The following is a 23,169-nucleotide window of genomic DNA, read 5'->3' on the forward strand; positions in this document are numbered from 1 at the left end:
TGGTATAAATATTTATATCAAATAACTCAACACTCCTAAAATCCTGGAGAACGTTCTGGTTTGCATGTCATAGGGGCTGGCTGGACACTTGGAGGAGATGTCGTAGACAGAATTTGGGCATGGGATGGGAAACTGGGCTGGAGAAGTTACTCCTTCAGGCCTGAAATTCTGTGAAAACTAGAGGTGCCAATCCATTTTCTTACGGAAACTGTACTTTTTAAAGTACAAAATCATAGAGATGGAGAACAAATGAATGGTTACCAGAGGTTAGGGATGGTGGAGGGGGACGGGGTAGGTGTGACACACCAGGGACATCTTTGTGGTGACAGAATACTTTTGTGTCTTGATTGGGGTGGTGGTTCCACAAATCTATACATGTAATAAAATGGTGTAGAACTATACACACACATTGTACCTATGTCAACTTCATGGCCTTTATATGGTACTATAATTATGTGCAGTGTAATCATTGGGGGAGACGGAGTGAAGGGGAACTTCCTATGAGTCTACAATTATTTCAAAATAAAAAGTTAAGAAACATCAAGCACAATCCTGCATTTCTTTTAAGTGCCCTACAAAACACTTCATTTACACAGTTTTTCTTTTAAGAGAGCCCTACCCCACACACCATAACTCCTTCACTCTTGAGGATTAGAACTACAGACTTAGGAACAAACTTTTCCTTTTCCATCTTAATTTCTTCATTGGGAACAAATTGTCAGAGACCGCATCTTCCCCTTTTTAATTTTAATCTACATGTCTGATGTTTCAGATGGAGCTACTCGGTTGGTAATGCCTTGAGCAGACACAGACGGGGAGGTTCTATGTCTGACTAAGCCAGCTCTTCTCTCTGAAATGGAAAAAAAGCAGAAACATGTTAAATTCCTGTCATGCCTTTCATGTGAATAGAAGTATAAGGGTAGGCAGGAGGGAGAAGCCAGGTCAGGAGGCTCTGGGGTCCTCTGGTAAAGCATAGAGGCTCTTCTCAGCTCCTCTGTGCTTCTGGTGTTGAGAAGCATAGAGAAATTGCCCCAGGAGGTCAGGCACTTGAAAGGTAAACAGTTCAACTAGCCTCAGAGAGGGGGCCCTTCGAGTCAAATGTAGAAATGTGAACCAGCTTCCTTCCCCACCTCCCCAAGTACATCAGAAGCGGAGGTGGACAGAGCCTGAGCCCTTCAGTGGGAACAGGTGGTTGTAACGGGCAGGTTATAAAGGGGTTTGGGATGGGAGCACCTGCCACGGGCTGTCAGCTTCCTGACACACTCTATCTGCCAGAGGCCCCAGCTTGGCCTTCATAGATTCCATGCATCTCTCTGAAATTTCTTCAATCCATCTCATCTGACCCAGAGCACATGACTATAAGCTGTCTCATATTATTCTCTTATTTTGAGTCATAGGGGCCTGGGTTCAAATCCTAGTCCTACTGCTTATTATTTGTGTGATCTTGGGCAAGTTGTCTTAACTTTTCTGCCCCTCAGTTTGCAGATGGGGCAAATGGGGATAATACCTGCCTCACAGGGTTTGTAAAGTGTCTGGCACCTAGTAGGTGCCTAGCAAATGTTAGCCTTCTCTTTGCTCTGCTCATTGTTTTCAGTGTGGCCACATCACCCACTAGACTGGAAGCTCCTTGAGGGAGCTTCTCCCCCTGTACCTAGCATCGGGTTGAGTACACTGTTAATGAGTCCCTACTGGTTAGGCTAAATGGTGCCTTCCCAGCTGCCTCAGTGATACTACTGATGGAGACCCAGAAATGGGCATAAAGGAACATCAACATTTCATTTCTGTTTTGTTTGGCTTTGGTTTATTTTTCACTTTCTTTTTAAAAAAATCTTATTTTTTAATTGAGGTATAGTTGACTTACAGTATTACATTTTTCAGATGCATCAACATTCCATTTCAAAGATATGAAAGTAACATGCTGAATTCTTTACTTCCCTGATACATTGTTATAGTAAAACTGTCCATGTGATAAGGCCCACCTTTAAAGCAAATATAATTTTAGACGAATATTATGTACCTCAAGTAAAATTAAAGTCAGTATAGCAATACAATTCTACCTCAAGAAACAAGAAAAATCTCAAATAAACAACCTGACCTTACACCTAAAGCAATTAAAGAAGAACAAAAAACCCCAAAGTTAGCAGAAGGAAAGGAAACATAAAGATCAGATCAGAAATAAATGAAAAAGAAATGAAGGAAAGATAGCAAAGATCAATAAAACGAAAAGCTAGTTCTTTGAGAACATAAACAAAATTGATGAATCATTAGCCAGACTCATTAAGCAAAAAGGGAGAAGATCAAATCAATAGAATAGCAATAGGACAGGATGTCCGCAACTTACTCTCAAGTGTTTTAGAAAAACATGTGTGTGTGTGTGCACGTGTGCGTGCGTATGCGCGCGCGTAGAGAGACAATGGTAAATGTAATAAGATGCTAACGATAGATAAATCTTCATCAAGAGTATGTGAAATTTCTTTTTACTACCTTTGCATTCGATCTTCTGTAAGTTGAAAATATCTTGAATTAAAATTTTAAAAATATATTATTTTGAGCATTTAACCATAGGGCCTGATGCTGTGCTAGGTATGATATTCAAGGAAGAACAAGACATGGTCTCTATCTTTAACCCAGAAGCTCATGGTCTGGGGCTGGCAGGACAAAAAACAGGCCAGCACAATTCAGTGTGATAAAGGATGGCACCGAGGAGGTGTGCTGAACCCAGACCTCCTAGGGTGAGGGGGTTGCAGAAGGCTCTTTACAGACGAGGTAAAGGAGAAGCTTAATGTTGGGGGAACTAATTAAGTTTGGGGTGCCAATAGGACATGCAAGCAGAGCTGACCAACAGACTGTGGGTTATAGACAAGAGGTGCCTCCTGAGGACAGACAACAAGGCCTGGATTAGCAGGTGTCAGGGGCCAGGCCAAAATCACCGTAGCCTCCGAGGTAACATAAGAAGTGCAGGCATAAGCAAAAACACCTGAAGCTGAAAGGTTGAACACAAGTGTGCTTACTGATGACTTAGGATGAACTTTGTGGTGCGAAAACTGAACGTCCTAGCGACATCAGCCCCTAGATTGATAAATATCAATAGAAGTAGCCTGGATAAGGGCATGGCCCCAAATTAGCTAGGATTGCTAATTATAGACTGTGAGGCAGGAAGAGGACATTAAGTGATCATAAGAAACTAAAGAAGTGATTTTTCAAGAACAGGATGAGCTTTACCAGCAATAAGGATAAGGTAGTACCCAATTAACACACAACAGGATGGGGAGAGGTTGTTGTTAATAGGAAAAATCCTGAGAACAGTGCTGGGTTCCACAATGAAGGGAAATCAGCAAGGCAGTACTGCTGTTTCAGAAGTCAATGGGGGAATGGGAATTTCCACTCAATTATTAGATATAAGAGCCAGGATGAGAAAGTACATGAATGTTCCTACCAAGGGCCTGGTGGGAGCTCATTTTTCTCCTTTCTTTGAAAACTTTTATATTATGGAAAATTTATAAAAATAATGAGAACAGCATTGGCTTAAGCCACATAAAACTGCCAAAATGTGACAATTTTTGACCCACAAAAATGCAATTTCATGTTTCAAAAGCAAACGAACTCCCATATACCCATCACCCAGCTTCAGCGATTATTGACACATAATCAACTTCATTTCATCCAAGTCCCCACCCATTACCCTGGCAAACTAATTTGAAGCAAATCTCTGGTGGGTTTTTTTTTGTGTGCTTTTAAATAAATGATTTAATACCTATAAAAGTGATTCATGTTATATATACATATGTATTATAATATTTTTACTTAATTTTCTCAGTAAAGTAATATATTCCTGTGGCTCAAAATTCAAAAGATACATCCTGTTTTATACCTTTAATATATACAATTTTTATTTTGTAATTACACTTCCATAAAGCAAAAAACAACAAAAAACGTACAAAGCAAAAGGACAACAGCTCTCTTTCCTCAGAGGCAACCGACATTAACAGCTTTTTATGTATCCTTCCAGAGACGTTTTATGCATATGATAGCAAAGAGATTGCAAACTATTCCCACTGATTTGTACCTTGCTTCTTCCAACTAACAAAATATTTTAGAGATCATTCCATATCAGCACATAAAGAGCTCCCTCTTTTTTCCAGCTACCTAGCATTCCATTTAAGAACCACAATTTACTTAACTAATCAAACCACTATTGGTGGACTTTTAGGCTGTTTCCAATCTGTTGCTGCTATAGACAGTGTTGCAATGACTCACCTTACGCATTCATCTTGCATCAAAGCAGGTAAGTGTTTATATCTGTAAGAGAAATGCCTCAAGGCTGAATTGCTGGATGAAAAGGAACATGAACTTGTAATTTTGATAGATATTGCCAAATTGCCCTCAATCAGGTAGGAGTTATTTTAATGCTGTCTTCACCCTTTTATCACGCTCAGTTTTCTTGCTGCACCTTTCCACTTCCTCCAAGGGCCCTGTAGGGGACCATTTCAACATATCAAACTCAGAAACACCTCTCTGGCCTCAGCCTCCTATGGGTCTCTCGCTACCACTCTGGCCACACGACCACCGGCCTGTTCTTCCTCCCCTTTCCTTGCCCAGAGGTCATCATAGGCTGCCGGCTTCCTTTCCTCCTTCCAAGCTGGCCCCATGATCAGCTGTCTTAGCCATGCTAGTGTTCATCCCTGGACTCACTCTCCCCATGACCTTCTGTCGTACCTGCTCTGCCAATCCTCGGCCCTGTGAAAACCCCACCACCCATTCTCTCCATCCCCCCGTCCTAGCCAGCTAACTATTGCTGGAGAAGGTCATGAGATTGGCTCTGCTACAAAGCCAGGCCAGTCAGCCTCAGCGGGGCCCCAAGGGCTGCGAGGCAGTCCTTTTATATATCTGTATCAAATTTCTCTCAGTGATTGTTCCAAATCCTCTCCCTCTCTTCAGGTCCCTTTCCCCACTCTCACCCCACTCTCACCTCTCAACCCAAGGGCCTAGCCTTGGGTTTCAATGACAGGACACAGGTCACCAAGCAGGAACTCCCCCGATTCTCTCAGCTCTTTACCTCGCCCTTCCTTGGATCTCCGCATTTTCGCCTATGCCTGCTCATCCCCCATCCCTCAGCCTCAAGAGAACAAGGGACTTCCTCCTCAAGGCTTCCTCTTCCACCTGTGCCCTTGACACTAAGTCCTCTTGCATTCTCCTGCACTTGGCCCCAGGGGCCATCCTTTTTCCCTTTGGGCAAGCTCTCTCTCCCTGCTAGGTTTTCCTTCTCAGCCTAAAAACACTTCCCCTCTATTGGTGTCACTGTTCCACACTACCAACAAACTCTGAAAATTTAGTCATCTTTAAAATTACACAAGTAATTCATGCCTCCTGGCTTCACTTCTTCCTTCTAAGTCAGCTCCAAAATTTAACAGAAAACTCAGAAAATAATGATAATTAAAAAGAAGAAAATAAAAACCACCCACAATCCCACCATGTAACTGTTAATATTTTGGTGTATTTCTTTCCAATCATTTTATATGCACATATATTCATTTACATACCTATATGTATTTTTTTCTTACAAAAGTGGATCATAGTACACAAAGTGCTGTCATACTATATTTCAGACATCTTAGCTTTGCTATCTATTAGTTGTCTGATCCTGGTTAAGTAAATTAACATTCCTGAGTCCATTTCCTCCTGTGTAAAATGAGTACTATTGTAGTAACCACCTTGCAGGGCTGTTATGAGGATTCAATGAGATAAAAATATATAAAAACACTTATCACAGTGCCTGACACATGGCAAGTTGAATTAATGTTAGCTATTATGATCTTCCAACGTCAATAAATATAGCTCTACATAATAATGTAATGAGTTCTGTCAGTGTTGTGTCTAACAGGAGTGACTAAAGCCCTGCAGTGACACCAGCACATATTCATTTGGTACATGAGCAAGTGTATCTGTGGGATAAACTCCTTAAAGCATAACTGCCGGTTCAAAAGCTCTGCACATTTGTAATTTTCATAGATATTGTCAAATTGCCCTTCCTCAAGTGGAAGTTACCATGATTTCTCTAACTTTTCCCTTATTGATGAACATTGAGGCTGTTTTCAAATTTTTCACTGATACAAACCCAGACTGTGAAGAACATTCTTATAACTAAATATTTGCATGGATCCATGATTATTTTTTTCAGGGCAAAGGAAAGAGTATGAGTAAATGCACAGAGATGGGGGAGCAAATGGTGTGCATGGGAAGCTGCTAGTATCAGTGACACACAGAGGGGAGAAGGACAAGAGGTGAGGCTGTAAATAAATTGGGACCAGATTATAAGGACTGTGAATGCCACATTTATTCATTTAGTCAGTCACTAAATATTTAGTGACTATCTATTACAGGCCATGCACTGTTTTAGGCACTTTATCCACTTAGTGAACAAAATCAGAAAACGATTCCTGCCCTGGGGGAGCTTACATTCTAGCGAAGAGATACAAACAATAAAAGTAATACGTAAACTACAGACAGTGTTAGAAGTTGACAAGAGAAAAGGGAAGGTAGAGCAGGCTAAAGGGGATCAGGAGTGCTGGGAGCAGAAATATTATATTATTATAATATATTGTTATTAAATATTAATAATTAATATTAATATTGCACAGAGCAATATTAAATAGAGTGGCTGCCCCATTGCAGAGTTTAAACTTATTCTAGTAATGAGGAATCACTGAGGTAGGCATTCATATATGTTCATCATCATCTGTGCCATATCCACATACCACCTGATACTTGATACCTAATGATTTCTTTAAATCAACTTACCATTCACGAATTAAATTTGTTTTAAATGAAGTTTTATAACACCAGCATAAATGGAAACCCAGTATTGCATGCCATGAGGGCCTAGAAGAGGGTACTGGATGATACTAGGACTGGCCTCTTCCCTTCATTACAGAGACCAGCTAGTAAATAAGAACAGTAACAACCAGCACATTTAAAATTGTGTGCTTATTATTTGCCAGGTAGCTTAGCATTTTACATGCAGCAGATAATTAATTTTATCTTCTCAGTAATTCTATGCTGTAGGTACCATTATTGTTCCCATTTTTTAGGAGGAAATTTGGGCAAGTGATTAACTCTCCCAAGCCTCAGTTTCCTCCTAAATAAATGGGGACAATAATGAGGATATAGATTTAACACCTATCTTTCTCAAACTATTCCAAAAGTTGAAGAGGAAGAAACACCTCTGAACTCATTCTACGAGGCCAGCATCACCCTGATACCAACATCAGACAAAGACTCTACCAGAAAAAGAGAATTACAGGCCACCGATGAACATAGATGCAAAAATCCTCAACAAAATATTAGCAAACCGAATCCAACAACACATCAAAAGGGTCATACACCATGATCAAGTGGGGTTAATCCCAGGGATGCAAGGATGGTTCTATATCCACAAATCAATTAATCAAAGTGATAGACCACATTAACAAACTGAAGAATAGAAATCATATGATCATCTCAGTAAGTGCAGAAAAAGCTTTTGACACAAGTCAACATCCATTCATGATAAAAATTCTCAACAAAGTGAGTACAGAGGGAACATACCTCAACATAATAAAAGCTGTATATGACAAACCCACAGCTAACATCATACTCAATGATGAAAAGCTAGAAGCATTTCCTCTCAGATCAGGAATAAGACAAGGATGACCACGCTCACCACTTTTGCTCAACATAGTATTGGAAGTCCTAGCCACAGCCATCAGACAAGAAAAAGAAATAAAAGGAATCCAATTTGGAGAGGAAGAAGTAAAACTGCCACTGTTTGCAGATGACATGATACTACAGAATATCCTAAAGACACCACCAAAAAACTATTAGAACTAATAAATGAATTCAGTAAAGTTGCAGGATATAAAATTAATACACAGAAATCTGTTGCATGGCTATGCACTAACAATGAATTATCAGAAAGAGAAATTAAGAAAACCATCCCATTTATAATTGCATCAAAAAGAATAAAATGCTAGGAATAAATCTAACCAAGGAGGTGAAAGACCTATACTCAGAAAACTATGAGACACTGATGAAAGAAACTGAAGATGACACAAACAGATGGAAAGATATACCGTGTTCATGGGTTGGAAGAATTAATATTGTTAAAATGACCACTCTCTCCAAGGCAATCTACAGATTCAATGCAATCTCTATCAAAATACTAATGACATTTTTCACAGAACTAGAACAAATAATTCTAAAATTTGTATGGAAACACAAAAGACCCCAAATACCCAAAATAATTTTGAGAAAGAAGAACAAAGCTGAAGGTATGACACTCCTTGCTTTCACACTACAGTACAAAGCTTAAATAATCAAAACAGTATGATACTGGCACAAAAACATACACGTATATCAATGGAGTAGAATAGAGAACCCAGAAATAAACCTACACATATATGGTCAATTAATCTATGACAAAGTAGGTAAGAATATACAATGGGGAAAAGACAGCCTCTTCAATAAATGGTATTGGGAAAATTGAATAGCTACATGCAAAAGAATCAAACCAGACTGACTACTTTCTCACACCATATATAAAAATAAACTCAAAATGGATTAAAGACTTAAATGTAAGATCTGAAACCATAAAACTCTTAGAAGAAAACATAGGCATATGCTGTTGACATCGGTCTTAGCAATATTTTTTCAGATATGTCTCCTCAGGCAAGGGAAACAAAAGCAAAATTAAACAAACGGGACTACATCAAACGAAAAAGATTTGTACAGTGAAGTAAACTATCAACAAAACGAAAAGCTGCCTAATGAATAGGAGAAGATATTTGCATATGATATATCTGATAAGGGGTTAATACCCAAAATATACAAAGAACTCATACAATTCAACATCAAAAAACCCCAAACAACCTGATTTAAAAATGGGCACAGGATCTGAATAGACATTTTTCTAAAGGAGACATACAGAAGGCCAACAGGTACAGGAAAAGATGCTCAACAGCACTAACCACCAGGGAAATGCAAATCAAAACCACAATGAGGTATCACCTCACACCAGTTAGAATGGGCATCATCAGAAAATCTACAAACAATAAATGCTGGAGAGGGTGTGGAGAAAAGGGAACACTCTTGCACTGTTGGTGGGAATGTAAATTGATACAGCCACTATGGAGAACAGTATGGAGGTTCCTTAAAAATCTAAAACTAGAACTACCATACGACCCAGCAATCCCACTACTGGGCATATACCCTGAGAAAACCATAATTCAAACAGAGTCATGTACCACAATGTTCATTGCAGCTCTATCTACAATAGCCAGGACATGGAAGCAACCTAAGTGTCCATCAACAGATGAATGGATGAAGAAGATGTGGCACATATATACAATGGAATATTACTCAGCCATAAAAAGAAATGAAATTCAGTTATTTGTAGTGAGGTGGATGGACCTAGAGTCTGTCATACAGAGTGAAGTAAGTCAGAAAGAGAAAGACAAATACTGTATGCTAACACATATATATGGAATCTTTAAAAAAATGGTTCTGAAGAACCTAGGGGCAGAACAGGAATAAAGATGCAGACGTAGAGAATGGACTTGAGGACGCGGGGAGGGGGAAGGGTAAGCTGGGACGAAGTGAGAGAGTGGCATGGAAATATATACACTACCAAACGTAAAATAGATAGCTAGTGGGAAGCAGCCGCATAGCACAGGGAGATCAGCTTGGTGCTTTGTGACCACCTAGAGGGGTGGGATAGGGAGGGTGGGAGGGAGGCTCAAGAGGGAGGGGATATGGGGATATATGTATATGTATAGCTGATTCACTTTGTTATACAGCAGAAACTAACACAACATTGTAAAGCAATTATACTCCAATAAAGATGTTAAAAAAATTAAAAAAATAAAAGATAAAAATAGAACTACCATATAATTCAGCAATTCCACTTTGGGGTATTTTTAAAAAAAAACCAAAAACAGTAATTCAAAAAAAATGCACCTCTATGTTCAATGTAACATTATTCACATAGCCTAGATATGGAAGCAACCTAAGCGTCCATCGATAGATGAACGGATAAAGAAGATGTGGTATATATACACAATGGAATATTACTCAGCTATAAGCTGCTGCATAGCACAGGGAGATCAGCTCGGTGCTTTGTGACCACCTAGAGGGGTGGGATAGGGAGGGCGGGAGGGAGACTCAAGAGGGGGGGATATGGAGATATATGTATACATATAGCCGATTCACTTTGTTGTGAAACTAACAGCAGAAACTAGCAAAACATTGTAAAGCAATTATACTCCAATAAAAATATTTAAAAAATTTTTTTAAATAAAAAATAAAAAGAATGAAATCTTGCCATTTACGACAACATGGATGGACCTAGAGGGTATTCTGCTAAGTGAAATAAGTCAGATAGAGAAAGACTACCGTATGACTTCACTTAGATGTGGAATCCAAAAAAGAAATGAACAATCAATCATAACAAAACAGAAACAGAGTCATAGATACAGAGAACAAACAGGTGGTTGCCAGAGGGGAAGGTGGGTTGGGAGGATGAGTAAAATTGGCGAGGGAGACTAAGAGGTACAAACCTTCAGTTACAAAATAAATGAGTCACAGGGAACTAACATAGTGTTGTAGGTCAATTATAGTTCATTTTTTTAAAAAGGGAAAATAGGGCTTCCCTGGTGGCGCAGTGGTTGAGAGTCCGCCTGCTGATGCAGGGGACACGGGTTCGTGCCCCGGTCTGGGAAGAGCCCACATGCCGCGGAGCGGCTGCGCCCGTGAGCCATGGCCGTTGAGCTTGCGCGTCTGGAGCCTGTGTTCCGCAACGGGAGAGGCCACAACAGTGAGAGGCCCACATACCGCAAAAAAAATTTTCTTTTTAAATAAATAAATAAATAAAAAAGGAAAATAACCTAAATGCCCCCAAATGAGGGTCTAATTGAAGAAATTATATACTTATAGCTTCTAGTCAGAGTTTATAATAACAAAAAACTTTTAAGATTTTAAATAAGTAAAACAAAACACATAAAATTATATATACAGCATGATCACAAAAATATTTCAAAAATATGCATAGAAGAAAAGACTGGAAGGAAGTACATCAAAATATTGTTGATTATCTTTGGGAGTTAAGACTATTAGTAAATTTTTAATTTTGTAGTTCTTTGACTTTTCCAGTTTTTCTATGAGTATTTATTATAAAATATAAACTTTTTTAAAAAGTTTTAAAATTTTTATTTATTTTTATTTTTTAGAAAAGTCAATATAGGAGAGAAGGGCCCATGGCTTCTGCTTACTCCATGTCGTGCTTGGGGGAGACTTGGAGAGGGGACAGGAAGGGAACAGAAGCTCCCAGCTACATCATCCCCTGACCACCAACCCCACAAAATCCAATGATTGAGGTTAGAGCTAGATTACTGCTTTAAAATACAAACACCTCCCCTCAGAGTTAAATTTATTGGTCACTTTAATTTTCCTGCGAAGAACTTTAATCAGAATGTCCAAATTGATTACAGACTCGCTAGGATGGGAGTTTTGATTAGAAGAGGGGAAGAAGATGAACCTCTGGAGCATCGGCCCCGGCCCCTTTTGGACGAGGGCAGACCTGGAAGGTACCAGCAGAGGGAGGGAAGGCTGGCACTTGGGCAGCTGGAGGGAAAGAGGCAACAGAAAGCAAGGTGGGACAAAACTAAAGACAAGCTATCAACTTCGGTTGTCTCTAATTCAAGTCCTTTGGGGAAAGAAACAGAATATAAATACAATAAATAATACATCAGCAGAGAGACAGTGCCTAGTTCCTGTTAACATGCTTAGTCTCTGAAAGTGTAGTACTGCTATTCAACTTCCTGAGAAGTGAGCTTTGTTTCTAAAAAAGAAAGCGACTTTCATTCGTAAGAAATAATATGGGACTTTGAACCACTCAACCTAAGAATCTGAACCCGAGATATATCTTTTCCTGGTTTCAGTTATCATTGAATAATGAGACTCCCATAAAGTCACACAGATGAAGCCAGGTTCCCTGAAAGGCTCACAACCAAGAAAAGTTCAATATAATATAGTAATGCAGTCCTTCAATGTTTGATTTCTAAAGGGAAAATGAATCTTTGAATGGAGTAAATAATAATATATTTAAATAGCTTAGAGAAAATTGGAGACTGAAGAAAAGCTTCTCATGGAAACAGAAAAACTAGGAGCAGAAGGGTTATATCTCTGACATAGAGCAAGCACTGCCTAATGACCCCCAATAGTCCTCAAATGTGATATTATGTGGGTCCTATGTCACGAAGGAAAACAGTATTGGATCTGTTTGTTGCAGACCATCTACGATGGGATAGACGTCCCTAAAGGCAAGTACAGCACCTCTGCTTTCACAATGTAGGAAAGGAGACAGCAAAATCCTTTAGTTGATAGCCTGGTGAATGTGGTACCACATTTTCTAGTACACAAATAGCTTCCTTCTCCTGCCCAACACTTGAGGAGTCCCAGACAAGACTCAGACAACCCTGGCACTTCTGCTGGAGTTCCTGTTTGGTAAACTGAAATTAGCAAAGCCTGTTGCTTGGTAACATGTGCTCTAGTAAACGCTTGGATCTTGGGTATGATGAAATAGACCAAGTACATCCACTATTTTGTTTTGCTTTTTTTTTCTTTCTTTCTTTCTTGTCACCAAGATCCAAAGGCTAATACCATGCTTCATAGTTTTCCAGGTACCCACAACCCCCTAACCAACAGGACACTGGCAAATCCCTATGAAAGTCAGACTATTCTGCCAGTAGGTGAGGGAGTTTGGGAGCCTACAAACACATTTAGTATGTCACTGAGACTTTAGCAGGCCATAGATTCTCTTGAACTGACTATGATTTATCTATGAATTAAGCCTCTGGAGAAAGTCGTCAGTTTATTTTCTAAATCAAATAGGATTATCTTTTGAAGGAAGTATTCCCTTTAGCTGATCATTTTAAACAGTAATGAATAATTGCCTTTGGCCAAATACCAAAACCCAAGATCTACAAGGTAAATTCTTTGAAAACAAATATAATCTGATGAGCATTTTTGATAAAATAAATATTTAAACATATTTCCTCATTTTCATCGATGGCTTTCTTATCTCAAGCAACATTTAACACAACAAATCCTTTGGAAAAATAGGATTTCAAAATCAAAATATTATTTAAACAAACTACATACATGAGGCACATAAATGAACATGCATTGCTGGTGGGAATATAAAATGGTAAAATTACTTTGGAAAACAGATCGGCAATTTCTTATAAAGTTAAACATGCACTCGCCATATAATATAGCAATCCTACTAGGTATTTACTTAAGAGAAATTAAAATATACATCTACACAAAAGTTTAAACACAAATATTCACAGCAGCTTTATCTGTAATAACCCCCAACTGGAAACAACCCAAATGTCCATCAAAAGGTGAATTGTACCATATACATACAATGAAACACAACTCAGCAATAAAAAGTAATTAAGTACCGATACAGGAAGCAACATGAATGGATTTCAAGGACATTCTAAGCAAAAGCAACCAGACACAAAAAAGTATATACTATATGATTTTATACATATATATGAAATTCTATAGAAGAGAAATCTAATCTGTAGTGATGAAGAAAAGGAGATCAGTGGTAACCTAGAGCCAGTGGTAGGAGTAGAGGAAGATTAACTACAAAGTGTCAGTGGACATTTTCTGTGACAATGGAAGTGGCTATATCTTGACTGCAAGCTTAAATAGGTGAAACTTATAGTAAGTGTGGAAATTATATCTCAACAGAGTTGATTTTTAAAATAGCATAAATGAAAACTCTTCAAAAGTTGAAAATTTAAAGTTATATCTGCTTAGCAAGTGTGACTATTAAGTATCCTGTGCAAATTGTGTACCAAGATGCAGTCTCTACAATTAGGAAATTACTCTCTTGAAAAAACTAAGCACATAGGAACATGTGGAAGGCATTGGGCCCAATGCTATTCGGAGCTGGTATATACAGTTAACCAGGTTCTTTTAAATAGTGCCTACCATGTGGAAGGATTGGCAAAAGGAATAAAAGGAAAGGATTCATTAGGCTGGAAAGGAGACCAATACACACTAGGTTGGTTGGGAGATCTGGGATCAGATCAATGACAATAAATGATATTCCAGCACATCACCATGAACCCTGGCTTGTCACTGTCATCTTGTGAGGTGCCTCTCAGTAAGGAGGCCAATTAATCTGGATGCAGGTTGACCTTATCTAAAAATTGGTACCAAATAACTGGGACAAAGAGTAGAAAATGGTATAGGACAAGAGGTTCTTCAGATTCCTTGGCCAGACTATAGGGAATCCCTTGCCCTCCCCATCAGTGTGGAAGCTCTCTCATTCTCCTTTCAGTGTTTGGTAAAAAATTCTACTAGGGTTTTTATAAATGCAGGAGATCAGATGAGGAACAGATCTGGAATATTTCATTCATCTATATAGCTTTAGAAATTAAAAGATGGGAAAAATAGATAATTGAGTATCTCTCATATATAATCTCAGGATAGGATTCAGAGTACAGTCACACCACACTGGGAAATATTCTGAAATTACTTTTTTAATCAGAGGGATCTAATAATATCACAATCTTTAAGGAACTTTTAATGAAATGTGAAAAACAAGTGTGGAGTGTTGTGGTCACTTCTGGGTGCCACACTTGAAGGATATTGACAAACTGGAGGCTAATGGCCAGGATGGTAACAAGGCCTGGAAACCATCTCAGGGAATAAAATACTAGAATGGAAACCTTGAGGAGAAAAGATCTATCTAGACATGGTAGCTGTTGCCAAGCATCTGAAAGTCTACATCTATGGGAGAGGTGATAGACTTTGCCTATTTTGTGGCATTCCCTATGACAAATTAGGACCAAAGGATGGAAGACAGATTTTAGTTCAATATCTGGGGGAATTTTTGAATGAGTAGAACTTTCCAATAGTTGAAAGGCTCTTTGACTCTCCTTCAGTGAAAATTCAAATAGAAGTAAGTGAAGAATCCAATAGCAGTAAGGGAGTGCTAATCCTCTTATCCTGTCCCTCACATAATTAATAACTGCATATGAGTTTCTAAAACATATTTAACTTCTATTATTTCTTGATTATACAAGTAACAGATATGCCATGTGCAAAAAATTGAAAATACAGACAAGCAAAGAGAAATGCAAATGAAAACAAAATCATGCATCTTCCCATCTCCCAGAGATGTAAACATTTTGGCATATAGCCTTACAAGAACTTTTTCTGTTATAGATCCCTATAAAATATATGCATATACCTTTTAAAAACAAAAATGAGATCCCATTAATCACACTGCTTTTTTACTTCATGATACAGTGTAAACATCTTTCCATATCAAGTAATATATGACCATGTCATCATTCTTAATGGGTGCAGAGATTTCCATGAAATGAATGTACCGTAATTTGTTTAATTCAATGTTTCCCAAAGGGCATTCTACATAACATCAATTCCACAAGATGACCCTCAAAAAAGAAAACTTAGGTTACATAGTTTAAATATGCTCCATACCATATCCCCTTTCTTGGGCTTTCACAATGTTAAAGAAATTAATTAACGGAGTTTCCCAAACTTACTTGACCATAGATTCTCCACGGTCTCTCCCTTCTTTAATTCTTCAGGACACTTACTTATTCACATTTTATAAAACACCCTGATAAGTGCTGGCTTAACTGATCCTTTAGTGTTAATACTACGTTTTTTGTTTTTTATATCAAACTTGCCATTTTAACCATTTTTAAGTATACAATTCAGTGGCATTAATTACATTCACAATGTTGTACCATTCCCACTATCTATTTCCAAAAGTTTTTCATCATTACAAACAGATATTCTGTACCCATTAAGAATAACTCCCCATTCTCCCTCACACCAGCCCCTGGTAACCTGTAATCTACTTTCTGTTTCTACAAATTTGTCTATTCTAAGTAAGTGGCGACATGCAGTATTTATCTTTTCGTGTCTGGCTTATTTCACTTAGCATAATGTTTGCAAGGTTCATCCATGTTGTAGCATGTGTCAGAACTTTATTCCTTTTTGTGGCTGAATAATATTCTGTTGTATGGGTATACCACATTTTTATCCATTCATCTGGTGATGGACAAAAGTTGCACCTTTTGGCTGTTGTGAATGAATAATGCTGCAAGGAACACTGGCATACAAGTACCTGTTTGAGTCTTTGTTTCCAAGGAGTGGAATTATTGGATAATATGATAATTATATGTTTAATATTTTGAGGAACTTCTAAACTGTTTTCCACAGTTGCTGTGTCATTTTACATTCCAACCAGCAATGTGTAAAGGTCCTATTTCTCTGCATCCCCACCAACACTTGCTATCATATGTCTTTTTGATTATAGCCATCCTCATGTATGAAGTGGTATCTCTTTGTGGTTTCTATTTGCATTTCCCTAATAACTAATGATGTTGAACATCTTTTCATGTGCTTATTGACCATTTGTATATCTTCTCTGGAGAAATGTCTATTCATGAGGTCCTTTGCCCATGTTTTGATTGGGTTATCTTTTTGTTGCTGAGTTCTAGGAATTCTTTATATATTCTGGATTAAACCCTTATCAGATATGATTTACTAATATTTTTTCTTATTCTATAGGTTGTCTTTTCACTGTCTTGTTAATGTTCTTAAATGCGTAAAAGTTCTTAATTTTTATAAAGTTCGATTTATCTATTTTTTTTTCTTTTGTTGCTCTTGCTTTTAGTGCTATAGCTAAGAATACATTGCCAAATCCAAGGTCATAAAGATTTACCCCCTTTTTTTCCTAAAAGTTTAATGGTTTTAGGTCTTAATATTTAGGTCGTTGATCCATTTTGAGTTAATTTTTGCATATGGCATAAGGTAGGAATCTAACTTCATTGTTTTGCACGTGGATATGCAGTTGCCCCAGCCCCATTTGTTAAAAACATTAGGTTTTTCACGGTGGCAAAGAACATTACAGTAAACATCCATTTCAACCTGTCCTATATTTTTCCCTAAGAAAAATTCCTATGAGTTGCTATATCAAAAGATGTACACATTTTTAAGGCTTTTGATACATACTACCAAACTTCCTCCAGAAAGGACATTAGGAATCTACCACAGCGAATTCAAATACCACTTTCCCCACACTCTTAACAGACTTGTCTATTATAAAATTTTTTAAATCTCTGCTAATCAATGTGGCATGGAAATGTATTCCAAATCAAGTTTAAGGGAGTTTTAGCTGAACTTCCCTTGACAGCCCGAACATGCTAGCCTTAGCACCTTCCTCTCCAAAGACCTCACACTTATGAAAAGATTATCTAAGAATAAGACTTGATGTAAACCACTGCAGAGTTTAATATGTCTAGCTAAGGAAGCAAACTAAACCCTTCCTCTCAGGAAAGTGGGACTAGAAATGAAAAGTATATTTAGGTTCTTCTGCTGGATAGTGTAATTTCAAAATATTTCTTTCCTCAGCACAGAGTCACAGACCAGCTGTTCGCGACTTTCAAGTGTGTCCTTTTTCATTTGTGTTCAATGGAGAGTTACCAAACACGAGTCATGCCAAAAAATCAACTAAACTGAAATTAGAGGAAGAAATTTTTCTTATAACCATATAATAATTATCAAGGAAAAAGAAAAGGCTATTTTGCTGGTTATCTGCTTTTTAGTACTAGTTGAGTACTTCCAAATGTGTATTGGGACAGACTTTTTTTATAGTTGATGTTGCTTTTGGCCCTGTCTCCTTTGCTTCTTTGAAACAAATATACCAAGTATAGGGCTTCGCTGGTGGCGCAGTGGTTGAGAGTCCGCCTGCCGATGCAGGGGACACGGGTTCATGCCCCAGTCCGGGAAGATCCCACATGCCGCGGAGCAGCTGGGCCCGTGAGCCATGGTCGCTGAGCCTGCGCGTCCGGAACCTGTGCTCCGCAACGGGGGAGGCCACAACAGTGAGAGGCCCGCATACTGCAAAAAAAAAAAAAAAAAAAAAAAAAAAATATATATATATATATATACCAAGTATACCTTTATTTTGTTTTGTCTCAAGCTGTAGTTATAGTAGAAAGAAAATTTTATGATTAGTGTTTTGTCAGTGGGAACTTGTTATTAATATGGAAATCCTTAGAGGATCATCTATCCACACAAAACAAGAAACCAGGGGGAAATGAGCTTTCCACATTTCATCATAAAGCATGCATAATTCATAGAAGGGAGGAAACTACTGATGAGGCTGAAGAAAATGAGTTTCTTGTTGCCAGAAAGAATCAAAATATTAGGTACAAAGCTCTCTAATTTCCTAAATATTTTCTTAAGGCCTTCTGAAGTTTAATGTCATCATGACTTTCGCTGTCATGCTAGCAAAGATGAAGGCAGATGTTTTTACAGAATCAATAACATTTTAAGAGGCAGAAGGGATCTTACAAATATCTAGTCCAACTCTATTTTACCGATTGGAAATATGAAACCCAGAGAGGTGGCGTGACCTGCCCAAAGTCATACAGAGCTAGTGACAGAGCTGGACCTACAAGTCAGGCTTCCTGACTTCTGTACTCACTAATAATGTAGGCTGTTCCCTCGCCTAAAAGGTTGGTGTGAACCAATGTTCCCAATTTGCTTTGCTGTCAGTAATGCCACAGAGATCTCCGATTTCATACAATAGCTTATTGGGCAATTTATGGGATTCAGTTAATAACTGCATCAGTTTGACACATTTCTTCTGAGAGACTAGGGTCATTATTTCCCATTATCAAGAAAGTTGAGCAAGTTTCCAAGATTCCTATATGATTCCTATTTCTATTCTTTTCTACCTATACCTTGTGGACATTTGTAAAAATCAATCTTATTTACTCTTGGGTTAAGAAGCACATTTTAAGAAATGCTGTGAGACATCATGGAATTTAAGGGAAAGAAAGCTACCTTTTCACCAGAGTAACCTATTGTTCTCTGGCCTTTTAAAAATGCACAATTTCAACTATCTGAGAGTGAAGTCTACCTATATGATGTATTTTTCAAGCTCAACTTTTAAGATTTAAAATATTTAAAAACACTTCAGGCAAATTGTAATTAGTTTTCTCCATAGATATTCAAAGTACCATACATGCATTTTCATCATGGATATTTATATGTAGTTGCTTCTAGGTGAATTTTAAAAATTCATTTAGCAGATGAGATTAAATATCCTGTAGTGGGAGTACTAATAATTCAAGGGGCAGGGACAAAGATTAATGCAGAATTAGAATCTTAACTCGTGTGCTTTTAAAATCTCACTCGATTTGCCTCAGTTCTAAAGAGCCAGTGAAACAGGCCACGTAGATACAAATTCTAACTCCATACCCATTTTTAATGTAAGAGCTTTCTAACAGTGAGAGTTGTCCAACAACAGAATGAACTGGCCTGTGACGGAGTTCAGTCAGTCACTTTGAAATCACAAGATTTCAAACTCAGGCTAAAAGGTAACCTGTCTGGGGTTCTTAAAAGGATTCTTGCAATGAGAGGTAGATTAAAAGACTTCTAAAATCCTTTAAGATCTAAGTTTCTGTAATTTCAATATTGTCTTTCTCTCATACTTTTATAGTACAGAGGTCCTTTCATATGTGTATTTAGAGTCATATTATCTTAGACTGACTTGTACCATCATTTTTGCACTTATGTTATCCTGCTCAAAGATAGCAATGGTATCTCACTCATCTTCATATAACCTACAGTTTTAAGTATAGTTTATGTACACAGAAAGTATTCATTAGATACTTATTGAATATATTTGAAATTACAAGCTTGATTAGTTGACTTAGTCATTATAAATTTTAAGAACCATATTATTTTTCCCCTGGTCTGAGAATCTAATTTATTACTGCAGTGAGTTTTCATGTTAGGATGTATCTGGGTGCTGCTCTTTTATAAGGTTATAAGTAAAATAAGAATACTTGATTGAACACGAACACATATTTAAGGGTTAAAAACGATGCTTTTAAAGTATATGAAAAACTATTTCCATTTTCATTTATCCTCTTAGTGACAATGTGAAAACTAGCATATATATATATACACATATATACACACATATATATACACATATATACATTTATAATATATAGGAAGAAGACATATGAACACTTATGTACAATATGATCACCTCTTGTTCTTACATTTTTTTAAAGATGGGTTATAAGATAGACAATTTAAAAAACTAATTTAAGAAAATTGGAACAATCAAAATACCAAAACTATCCTGTTGTGGGTTGAATTGTGTCCCCAAAAAGATAAATGTTGAATTTCTAACCCTCAGCACCTGTTAATGTGACCTTATTTGAAAATAGGGTCTCTACAGATATAATCAAGTTAAGATGACGTCATGCTGGATTAGGGTGGGCCCCAAATCCAATGACTGATGTCTTTATAAGGCCATGTGAAAACACAAGGACACAGGGAGAACCCCAAGTGATGATGGAGACAGAGACTGGAGTAATATGTCTGCAAGGCAAGGATTTCTGGCAACCACTAGAAGCTAGGAGAAAGACATTAACAGATTCTCCCTTAAAGCCTCCAGAAGGAACCAATGCTGCTGACATCTTGATCTTGGACTTTTGGCCTCCAGATCTATGAGATAATCCATTTCTGTTGTCTTGGGCTACCCAGTTTGTGGTACTCTGTTATGGCAGCCCTAGGAAACTAATACATGTCCTTCCCTGTGGAAAACTGGCATGACAATTCCTTGGCATGTTTAGGATAACAAAACATAGTCTTTCCATAATTAAAAAAAATCAACCACAGGGCTTCCCTGGTGGCGCAGTGGTTGAGAGTCCGCCTCCTGATGCAGAGGACGCGCGTTCGTGGTCTGGTTCGGGAAGATCCCACATGCCGCGGAGCGGCTGGGCCCGTGAGCCATGGCTGCTGAGCCTGCGCGTCGGGAGCCTGTGCTCCGCAGTGGGAGAGGCCACAACAGTGAGAGGCCCGCGTACAGCAAAAAAAAAAAAAAAAAAAAAAAAAATCAACCACAAAATACCTCATGTAAAAGTTAGAATTGCTTTGGTCTGAAAATTAATAAATGGAAAATCATTTAAGATATGGAGCCCCCCAATACACAAGCTCGAAAGGTAACAGAATGGAAAACCAACTACAAAGTCCTCAATTCTGAGCATATTATAGTGATTGTGGCATCCTAGGATTCAGCTAAAACAATAAAAACTAACCAAATAGAGTGAAAGAAATTGTCTAAGTTGAAAAAAAAAAGTATATTGAGATGAGATAGCCAAGATTACCAAGATTTATTGAAGAAAGTTCCTCACACAAATGAGTAGTAGTCTCACCCTCATTGTTCACTTTCTCCATCCTTAGTCTTTGTACTTGATCATTCTGAAAAACTTTTTTTGCTGAAGTGTCGATAGCACATGGGGACCTTTTTTTCTGTCATTGATCTATAATTTCAGCAAGGAACACCACTGCAATCACACCTCATTCCATGAGGGCCCCCTTATATGTTCACAACTCGTCCACTGAAGTCTGGCAAGAAGCTAAGTAACAAAGGCAATATTGATAGTTCACTTGTCCTTAGCCAATTTGTAGAATCCTATCCCAGTTTCAGGAGACCATATGATTCCAGTCATCTCAGAAATATTCAGTTTCATTTATTCATAGGTGAATAGACTTTCCCCCTGCCATATATATACATTCTAATCAAGTCCATCAGGGCTATTGTCAAAAAATTCTTGATGCCAATCTTTTTCCCATGTGGAATATACCTACATCAGATTTCCATAATTCTGATTATTTCTAATGACAAGGAAAAATGTTTAATAAATATTTTAGATAGCCACTCCTACCTTCATTAGCTGAGGAAATTTAAACCAATTTTCAACTTCATTTCATGAAGATACATTTCTATTTTGCAAAATGCTAATACTACCCCCAATTACCTAAAGCACTTACTTTATATTTAAAATTTTTAATACATGATTTTTCTTATTTAAAAAAATCCTTAAGACTTTTGAATAGAAAATTGGGTTTTAAACAAACCTTTATAGCCCTTTGGGAACAACTGGAAGTGCATGGTTCCTGCAGAAAAGCCCTAACATATTAAGCCTATATTTAATCAAATCAGTAGTCATGATGATGAATAAAAGGTAATTCATAGAAATGTAAAACACCACAATTTATCCACATTGTCTTTTTTCCACACTTAATTAGAGTACAAAATTGATCAGGGATAACCAGGTTAAGTACAAATTGAGTGAAGCCCCAATTACATATTATTTTCTTGCTATTCAATTAGCTTCCATTCATCTTGCTTCCCCTACCTATTCCTCCCCAACAAATTACACATCCAAGGATTCATGTCAAAAATTGGCAATCCTTGGATCAATACAGTATAACTAGCTTAATTTTAAAACTGCTTTTGATAGATGATTTTTCCTTACCAAGTGGAAACTAGCAATTACTGAAAATATTAAAAACTAGCATAAATATTCAGTACATAATTTGAAAAACCATTTTACCTGTTGATTAATGGAACAATAATATTTCATTAGAACGTATAATTTTATTTATTTTTTTATTCACATAAATAGATAGAGCTCTCAATTATTTTTTTAAAAAATCAAGGTACAGCATCTTTTTATACATTAGCAACTTGAAGATGTATGATTGTATCGTCAACATACTTCTTATTTAGAAAACATCTTTGAAAGTATTACTACATTGCTTCTAAGGGCATACCCAGGAATTAGACATGCAAGTTCTATAGATAAACAGAATTCTAGGAAATTGAGAAAAAAAGATAAATAGGAAATAGTCTAAATTATACCACATACAATCCTGTTATTACTCTAATGTGTGTGTGTGTGTGTGTGTGTGTGTGTGTGTGAGAGAGAGAGAGAGAGAGAGAGATCAAGCGAGTGCACGTTTGTTTCTCCATTGCTGTATTGGGGAGAGTCTTGGGATAGGTAAACCACTTAGTTAAAAGCTCATCTGCTAGAATAAATAGAGAACTAAAATCAGAAGGCAACACAGGAGAGTTTGTGACAGTGCTGATTTTAGCTGGTGAATTATGAGAAGACCCTGCACTGCTGCTGTTTCTATCAAGAGCATCTGAAGATAGACTAGGAAAAAGAAAATACCACTCATTGATAACAGAATTCAAGAGATCTC

The 23,169-nt window shown here is 37.5% G+C and overlaps 1 protein-coding gene across 1 annotated transcript in view; it reads right to left on the reverse strand.

Annotated features, from left to right (window-relative positions):
* Nucleotides 1–599: 599 nt before the first annotated feature.
* The window catches only part of PABIR3 (PABIR family member 3), a 58,227-nt gene continuing 35,657 nt past the window's right edge, over nt 600–23,169 (reverse strand). The window contains exon 6 of the mRNA XM_067722852.1: nt 600–850. The gene's annotated coding sequence lies outside the window, so the exon portion shown is untranslated. The remainder of the gene's footprint in view (nt 851–23,169) is intronic.

Source organism: Pseudorca crassidens, chromosome X (assembly GCF_039906515.1).
Source record: "Pseudorca crassidens isolate mPseCra1 chromosome X, mPseCra1.hap1, whole genome shotgun sequence".
Lineage (NCBI taxonomy): Eukaryota > Metazoa > Chordata > Mammalia > Artiodactyla > Delphinidae > Pseudorca > Pseudorca crassidens.